General features: G+C 41.3%; 1 protein-coding gene and 1 long non-coding RNA gene across 4 annotated transcripts in view; one reads left to right on the forward strand and one right to left on the reverse strand.

Annotated features, from left to right (window-relative positions):
• LOC115544314 (uncharacterized) overlaps positions 1–6,733 on the forward strand; it is a 9,339-nt gene extending 2,606 nt beyond the window's left edge. Inside the window, exons 2-4 of one of the 3 annotated variants that reach the window (XR_003976834.1) lie at positions 1,055–1,116; positions 1,421–1,556; positions 5,363–6,733. This is a non-coding gene — a long non-coding RNA (uncharacterized LOC115544314). The other 2 variants (XR_003976836.1, XR_003976835.1) reach the window with 2 other exon arrangements.
• The window catches only part of LOC115544313 (uncharacterized protein C14orf132), a 22,957-nt gene that overhangs the window by 12,617 nt on the left and 340 nt on the right, over positions 1–10,000 (reverse strand). The window lies entirely within an intron of this gene.

A 10,000-nucleotide genomic window follows, 5' to 3' on the forward strand; every position in this document is an offset into this window, starting at 1 on the left:
TTTAAATACGTTTCCACAAAGGATAAACATAGTTTTTACATTGATTATGCTGGCCTTGCCCAACTGATACAACTTTCAGATCATTTTAGATACTCTCTCTCTCTCTCTCTCTCTCTCTCTCTCTCTCTCTCTCTCTCTCTCTCTCTCTCTCTCTCTCTCTCTCTCTCTCTCTCTCTCTCTCTCTCTCTCATTATTTAAAAATCTTCATCCCAAGCGATACTGATTGCCTCATAATTGAATTTGCCTTGCTTGGCACCAATGCCTGTATAATTCAAACCTAACAGCACCTGAGTGCTTTACAATGAAGTGACTCATAAATGCCTAGGTAACTAGGCATTTATGAGTCTCTCTCTCTCTCTCTCCTAGAACCTAGCTCTTATATAACTCCCCCTCTCACCTTTTCCCTTCTATTGGATCATGACAAACCTTTCAAATTGATATCCCCAATATCTCCCAGGACTGGAATGGGATCCAGCAGCAATACCTTTTAATGCCAAGGTCTCGCCAGCTAACCCTTGCTCTGTCACAAGACACTCCTTATGTTCCCTTAGAGGTCTTGTCCACACAACACACACAACACACACACACACACACACACACACACACACACACACACACACACACACACACACACACACACACACACACACACACACACACACACACACACACACACATAAACACACACACACACACACACAAACACACACACACACACCCATACACACACACACACACACACACACACACACACACACACACACACACACACACACACACTCTCACACTCACACTCACACTCACACACACACATACACACACACACACACACACCCACACATATACACATACACACACATACACAAACCAATCCCTTTCTATCTTTTGACCCATAAACCACGTGCTTTAATATATCACCTTCCATGACTTTCATGTTTTACTACACTTTGTTGCTTTCCAAACTCTCTTAAAATTATTTTCCCATACTTATTCATGTTGATTCAATATTTTGAACCCTTAAATACAACAGTATGGCACTATCGATGTGTTACAGTGACCTCAGCAATAACCACCATGTGACACATGAAAGCAGCCATGGTCAACAGCAGCAATGAAGTGCGTACAACTTTGAAGGCAAATGCAAATGTACCACCAACATCGATGATCCATGTTAATCTCCATATTAAATCACTATATAAAATCACTATACTGCGTAGACAAGACAGGCTGTGGCACAATTGCTACTGCAGTGGGAAGGAGAAAACATTGGGGTCCCAATATTCTCCTTATTCAGTGCACAAATCATTAAGACGGGTCCATGCCTGGGCCAAAGCAAAGATAGTACTTCAGACCAGGCGACCGCTGGGAGGCAGACCAATGTCATTCACTCTCCTCTGTAATGTTCTGAATGCTCATCTAGGAGACCGATGGATCCTCTTACCGGTGTTAAAGGAAAAAGGATCATGGTTCATCATCATGGTCTTCGATGGCGCTCTCCATAACGAAATGTTGTTACTGAAGAGACAGCACTCACCCCGGGGCCCAGCGCCGGCACGGTATGTATCTCAAGGATGAACTACATAGGGACCTGAGACTGAAAAGAGGCCTGGGCGGGAGACAGATGGCGTCACTTCTCCTTCCCCCCCCCCGCCTTCACATATGCATGGGTTTTGTGCACATGCATCTGTGGTCACCACGGTGATGAGGTACTAGCCAAATCATGTTGTTATGTAATATTATGATTATATTAGATGGTATCATTTTGTTTTCATATTAACATCAGCTCGAATTGAATAGGAAGTTGATATATAAGGGTATGGTAAACACTAAACAAGTGTGAATATGGTATTCAAAAAATTAATTATGTAACATTTTATTTTCTGTCATCCACTGCACAAACTAGGAGGTTTTGATGGATCGCCTGGGCATAAGAAATGCTATTGTATAGAAAAAATAAAAATATATATTTATATCCGCATGAAACAATCCCCGGAATAATACCTTTGTATGTATGCTCTGCATGGATGTGCTTTTTCATACATCGCAACATAGGGAAGATTATATAGAACACTATGATAATATGTCCAAGTAAATTTCAGATACCTAACATACTGTGCACACCATTAAAGCATTGTCGTGGCAATTTGACAGCAAAGGCCATCTTCCCCTAGTGCATGCTGGGTACAACATTACATGTGGGGTACGGGTTTCGTATGACAGCTCTGTGGTGCATTCATTTGCCACCAGGACAACAGCAACACTGCTGTACAATTAAACAAGCACATCAGCCCCTATAGAACTCTTGTTATAATGTGTAGCAGGGCTCCAAGGTATTTATGAATGGCCACGCATTCTCCCAAAGGAAACCATGATATTTCTCATGTTTATTCATACTGGCCTAGTTACAGTTTTTTCATTTCTTTAAAGCTAGGATAGGCAATTTTGAGAAACCAGCCAGAGTAAGCTAGATTTTGAAGGTATCCAACCGAAAACTCCCACCCCTCCATTCAGGCCTGCATCCAAAGCCACTCCGCCAAAACACATGACTAGCTTTCTAGCTTTACCAATGGGTCATCGTGGTTGCACGGGCAGAGTGCCTGCAGGTAGCCTGGGAGGTGGGTAGACAAAGGTAGGCCATCCAATTGTTTAAATTGGGTGTGAATTAAATGATATACGGGCCTATTGCAGACTAGGAGGATATATATATATTTTTTTTAAACGATAAAAATAAAATGCATCTTAAATAAAATGATTATCCTAGCTTGAAGGAGTTCAGAAAATACATGTCAGAATTCACAATCTTCTGTGTGTGCCTAGTCCTAGTATTTAAATATTCAACTGTGTGTGTGTGTGTGTGTGTGTGTGTGTGTGTGTGTGTGTGTGTGTGTGTGTGTGTGTGTGTGTGTGTGTGTGTGTGTGTGTGTGTGTGTGTGTGTGTGTGTGCGTTGATGTGTTTGTATGGTTTCTGGTTGGGTTGGGGCAGGCAAGCATCAATAAGCTGCAAACCAGACCCACTGGTGTGAAATTTATAAATTTACAGTGTGATACCACCAAACCCATATGCATTACCATGTAAACGGATTTGTTAATGTAAACCTAAAGCTCGCCATAAACACACACTTCAAAAGGGCCATGTCGATTATTTGAATATTTTACAGAACAAAAAAAGCCTATGAAGCTGGATTATGCCTGAGGAAAAGTGAATGAATTAATAGCTAACCTTCACATCGAATGCCCCCACGTTTCCTTCATGTTTTCGCTGTGGTGCTAAGTTTGTTTGGTTTTCTCATCTGAAAAAACTAAACGGAAATATCTTTTTCGAATTTAATATTGTTTTTGGCTCTCTTGCCAAGATTTCTACAAAGCTATTGCTCATTAAATAGCTCAAGGACACAAAATGTGTAATTTGTATGGGAGGCAAAAGTGAATCATATAAGAACAGTAAAGAAATAAGAGAGAAAGAAACACCTGCTTCTGTTTACTAAACATGCGATATTGAACATTTTCTTTCCTTTATACCATATATTTTAACAAATATTCCAATTAAGTATTTGGACATTTGCTTCAAAGAAAAGCATGTATGACTTCTGATCTTAAAGAGTAAGACAATATCCAAAACATATATTAGTGGAATATCCAAGTGGGTCTTTTCACTAATATCCAACCAAGGTAAAATGTGATTCATTCTTTTTTTTATGCCGAAGTCATCCTCAATCAGACTCACATATTTAAGAGCTCCACAAATGATTTAGTCATCTGTTGGACTGTATTGTTTAACCTTAGCGATCAAATGTTCTTGAGACATGAGTGTATTGCAAAAACCCAACGACTGGAAAGATCATAAATAAACTCAAACATCAATAAATAAAGTTAACGGCATAAGACCCAGTAAATTCACATTTTCTAAGACAATGACGCAGACAAATTAAACACATTCTAGGCTTTGTTTGAGGTTTCTGTTATTTATGTGTTTTTTGTCTGTTCAAATAAGCCTATATATGGACACAAACACACAGTGGTCTCTTTTGACGTGTCAGACGAGACAAAATACATTGGCTTGCCCCTTTTGACTTTCATTAACTTGTACCTCGTAGACGCAGCAACTACATCTCTGCTGGTGTATCTTCAGCCAGCTGACAACAGGCTGATAAAGACTCTTAAGAGATAAAGATCAAACTACTTTGGCGCACACTGATAAGAATCCGCTTCACTACGTGACCCACCACCACACAGTAGGTTTATAATGCGATCTCCTTGTCCTCCTCTCTTTCCTAATGCTCTGTAATGTATTGCTATCACTTAATTAGGTTCAGCCGTTGCATGTGGATTTAAATGAACATTTGTTTTAGAGCCAGATGAGATCGGTAATCTCTTTCCAAGAAATTCTTGCTACTATGAAATCTCAGCTCGGGTTATTCTCTCGAAGAGGTGTGGAGATTGACTCTAAGGCTCGAGGCCTCTACAGCCCTAGAGCTGATTCCTGCGCAGAAACTTTTCCCGAGATTGCTCAGAGAATAGTTTATTTATGTAGGAATGCATAATTCAGCAACCTCGTCTTAGAACATCAGAGGTGCTGTAATATAGAATGCATGGTGGCGAGAAGGAGCCCAACGGCCTGTTGGGAAACGTCCTGATTACCTTGTATGCTCCTGAAATTGTCCATTAGCTCTACCTTCTCCCCTCTTGTATTCAATATTGAATCGGCTTCAAAAAATGAATAAATTCCGGGAAGATGCGACTGAACACAATACAAACATGGTGGTTGAGGTACAGGCGCAAGGTGATGGAATGAAACATGGCATGTGTATTTGCCATCCATCATCTACATCGTCATGGTAACCCCCTCGGTGCCTCTGGGCCCTGGTTGGGTGAAGCGCGGTTGGGCACCTGCTCCACAAGTCATCGGCGGCCAACACGCAAACCACAATATTATCCTCAAGCTGTGTCAGCTGCTCTTGGATGCACAATAAACGCCTCACTTCAATAGCCCTCTTGGATTATTACACTCTCACATTCAAGGTTCCCAGCTGCTATTTTATGGAACGCAGCAGCCTTTTTAAAATGGCTCAAGGGGGTAGAAGATGCTTTTGAAAAAGCAGTGAAACCAATATGCCAATTCAACGCTATTCTTAGAAAGCAATGTTGTGACAGTTTACAATGGCATGTTGTTGGCTGTATTCCATCATCTTTCTGAGGAGCCTTACCCCATCCAGGCTTCAAGGAAGACCCTACACTGACAACATGACATTTACTTCAACCCTGCAGGGGCCCTGAACTCCTAGTGGAGATGTCCAACATGGTTATGGATGAATTACTCATGTGAGCTTGCCCTCGCCTTTCCTCTTTTTTTTTCTCAACATAGGTCAGAGGATTTCCTCCTGTCCAACCTGATTGCAATGGTCCTGTTGATAGTTAGTTGAAATGAAACCACATGGACAACACACAGACACACAAACACACACACACAAATATACGCACACACACACACACACACACACACACACACACACACACACACACACACACACACACACACACACACACACACACACACACACACACCAGTGACGAGCAGTGTGTTTTGACATAAGGCATGCTGATGAGATGGTGCATGAAAGTGTAGTATCCTCGAAAATGTGTAATTTAGCCGAGTCACTGGGGGCATTGTCACGTGAACAAAATGCTCAGGCGTAATCTGCTTTGCTTCCAACAAACATTCAGCGCTTTGAATGTGTGTCAAAATTGTGAACCGTTTCTTCCACATTATTTGTAAATGTTTATGTGAAACTCGAGGTGTGGTGAGAGAAAGGCTGTAACACCTCGGAATCCAGGAGAAGCTAAGCAAGGCTGGCACAGTTAAAAAAAAAAAAAAAGACCTCTTATCAAAGCTATGCCGGAGACTTTTGGAAACAAGAGCAGAGCTGAAATGACTATTTTACTCAATGGACGATTAGAGGATATAACATTAATGGGCGTAGCCGCGTAGCTATAGTTCTGGCGGGACTCTCTAGTCATGCTCTCCCCATCAGCTGACTGATAATGTAGTCCACTCAAATGCACATATACTGAAAGAAGGTACATTTAAGACCTTCCATCTAAAACAACCACTCTGCAAAGTTAAGTGTGGTGAGCCTACCACCGCCATAGCCTCCACCTGCTTTAGTTCTGCTCTACATTGTACCAAAACGATGGGTTGAGAGATATCTGGCTTACCCCTTGCATATTGCTCCCGGTTGTCAAATGTTGGAATTCTGTTGGTATTCGGTGTATGACATGTAATGAACCTACATTTATATTTTATTTCTCCATTGTTTTGTTTTATTTTGACATAATTCTGTATTTTATTTGTGGTCATAAGGTCATCTTATTTAATTTTGTCAATCATCAGATCAACATGCGTGGTAAGGGTTAGAGATTGGTGATTGTTCCATTCCTGATTACATGCGATTCCGGAAGGTACGGGCTTGACTCTCTCCGCTCTAGTGGATGCCTTATCGCTTGGACGCGCCTTATTGTTGGAATTTGGACGCTCTTCACTCTCTCCGCTCTCGTGGATGCCCGATCGTTTGGACGCTCTCCGACGCTCCGTGGTCGCGATGGACATTATTGGACTTCATAAGCACATTCTTCTGAAAGTGAACCTTTGTGTTTAGGAAAGAGGGGAAAAGTAGTGTAACATTGTGAACTATGGAAACCTTGATGCCGAAGTTTTACAGATAAATATTTGAAACTCGTCCATGACTCTCTGCCTGCCTTTGCTGCCATTTTAACACGTAACAAAATTCTGTATGGCATGCTGGTGACTGACATATTAGACCACCAGGTGTGATGTGATTAGCAGTTACAAGCCGTTGTGAAAATCTGCGTCTTCCGACATCACTAGTGGGCGTGTCTACCAAGATGTGTGCTGGATAGATCAGTCTACCAGCCTAGTGGACTGAAGCAAACGTTGCTCGTCTATCCAGCACCCATCTAGGTGGACAAGCCCTTTAGTGATTTCAGAAGACACAGATTTTCAAAACAGCTTCTAACTGCAAATCACTCACACCTGGTGGTATAATATGTGCCCTTTAAATCCTACAGCAGGGAGCGCCAGAAAGAGTGGAATCATACCGCCAAATTATAATTGTATTACCTTATTGTATTAAAAATAAATAAATCAATAAAAACATTCATAGGGACCTGAGGCCTGTTTAGCATGTAGGATTAAGGTCAGCTAATGGAAAACAGGGAAACCACCATTATATACTAACTGAAAGACAACACACAGGTAGGCCTACATGGTTGAGTTCTACACAAAACTACTCGGTTGTTATTTCTGTCTCAATGTCAACAGATGATTTATGTTGTTGGTTGCTCTATTAGCTGTCCAGCTGTGCACACCGCACACTGAGGAAAAGATGAGACATCATCAATCATGGTGATCAGCTCTGTTGGATACAATACGACACAGAAACCTCTCACGAATGGCTCAATGAGAGGAGACATTAAGCCTAAAGAGACCTAGGGTCGAATGAGATTAGCAAATTGCCAGCTCCACAAATGTTAATTTATCTTTTTTTGTAAAGCCCTGAATGGACTTTCAGTTTAATGAAGCTTGGAAAAAATACATAGGGCCCATTTGCTGTGTGTTAATCTCATCAGGAAGCCTGAAGAATATCTTAAGAAATAATTAAGCACATGCCAACCAAAGTTCACATGTTTGTAATGCTCACAAGAATAACCAAAATGTGGGGTCGTGATTTATAGCTATATGTGTAAAGTTAAGATACATATAGTGTATATACAGTAACTGCTTTACTAAAACGAAGTGAGGTGCTGTGTGCACTCTTTGTATGTGGGTGTGGGTGTGGGTGTGTCGGTTTGTCTGCATGCGTGTGCATGGGCGTGTGCGTGTCAACTTTCTGTCACAGAAATGTCACAGTAGAAATGTCACGGTTTCTGCTACTGTTCTGTCAGCAAACAACCCTGGAAAGGGCAGCCCCAGTGGGCCACTTTCTGCTGGATGGACAGGGTCTGCGGGGGCTTTGTGGTGCTCTGTGGCAGCTCACATCGGTTAAACAGCATGCTTTAGACTGGCACCATGCCCAGAGCTTCTCTTTAGCTTAGGGTCCATTACACTAACCATGTTGACCTCAGCACCGAGTCATGGCCCAAAACATCGGCTTATGAATTTCAAGACGAAGCGGAGGTTTGGGCTGCTGCTTCCGCTGATGCGAGTACAATAATAATGAAATATGATATTATCTTAATTATTGCTATCATCATAGCAGCCATGACGATCAAGGTTAGATTTATACTGATGTAATACTGGGTCATATCAATTCATTTCCATGAATTATCTGATGATTCCGAGTGTAGAGAAAGCTTTTGTGTTCCAGGGTTTTGTAATTGAATCAGGGTATTTTTGGATGAGGACAGAAGGAACCGCTCGTGACTAGGATTCGAGGGGTGTGTTGTGATTGCCAGCTATTAAAGCGCTGTCTGGTTGCGCTCGTGGATGGCACCACTTTCAACCTAATGAAGAACACTTATCATTTGTAACCAGCGGAGCGTTCCCACTGTATGCAAATCACTGCGTGAACACAAAAGACCATATTGTTCAAATAGCTGTTTAGCATTTCATGTAAATGTTAGGAAAAAAATGAAAAAAAACAATTTCAACAAAAAGAAAACCCAAAGCAAATATTAAATGGTATTAAGCATTAGAAGGCGATGGAATACATCATGACAATCATACGATATCATTACCAGTAACCAGTTTTAGTTTCTATGAATCTGACCAGATTCTGTTTCTTTTCATTATTCCTGGAGAATGGCAAATGCTATTTACTGATTTACATAATCACCTTATACTTATTGACTTTAAATCTACTAAGACCTTGGAGGGTAAACAAATAAACTGTTCATGAAGGAGAGCAGATGGTTAGGGAGGCTTCCCTCATTCAGGTGAGGGACCCTGTATCACTGTATCAGGGTGCAGGCCTCCCGCTGACCTAGAGTCTCGGTGCCACATCAAGACGGATGAAGTAAAGAGCATCCTTTAAACTGACTAAAGTCCAGACTCCGGGGACATTGGAGTCAAGGAAGTCGTTCAGAGTCAACTGGTGAGCCCCTTCGTCTTATGGAGGAGAGGCAGCAGTTTGGAAAGGAATTGCCATTGAAATCAGGTTAGCCCTGAAGATAAGCGAGTAATAAAGGACAAGGAAAGGGACTATTACCAGAGGGCTTTTGAAGGATAACAAAAACAGTCCTTTAGGAGTTTGGGTAACTGGAAGCCCATATTTTCTGTACACAAGTTGTATAGTTTTATGGATCAGACGCCAATTTTATTTCTTCTGACAATATTTATGGAGTTCCGTATTTGTATTTGGTGTATGCGTTTGAATTTATGAGTCAGTCATTCGTTATATTTCTATGATTGTATGAGTCAGTCAACTCAGACTATTGGCTAACCTTACACCTGCTTAGGTCACTTACTCAGAGAAGTGATGCCACTTTGTAGGATTGTTGCTGCCTAAATTGCCTTCTCATTATTTTTTTAATAGAATCAATGAAAACTTTGAGAGAAATCCAACAAAGATTGTCCTTGAAGGGGAAAATCATTGAAGCCTATCGTCTGGCCGTCGTTAAAATGTTAATTCTCTGATAATGACGTCCACGGGCCAAATAAAACAAGTGGGCCTAGCCATAGTAGACTGATATCATGTCGTGCGTGGTGATATTGCTAATAGACAAGACTAAGGCTTTATAGACAGCCAGATGGGATCAATGATACATACACGAGAGGTAAACAAAAAAAGAGCAGCAATTATAAAAACCCAACAGATGCTATGCATAATATGCAAATGACATGCACAATCAAAAAGGATATCAATTTAATGCATCGTCCGTTTTCTGAAAAGGCAGACAACAATAACTTGTTGACGTGACACGCCCACGCGCTTCCTTCCATAGATTAAAAGTTCGGGCGTGAAATAGATGAAAGAAAAAACGTTGA

The sequence above is a fragment of the Gadus morhua genome, chromosome 5 (assembly GCF_902167405.1).
Source record: "Gadus morhua chromosome 5, gadMor3.0, whole genome shotgun sequence".
Classification (NCBI taxonomy): domain Eukaryota; kingdom Metazoa; phylum Chordata; class Actinopteri; order Gadiformes; family Gadidae; genus Gadus; species Gadus morhua.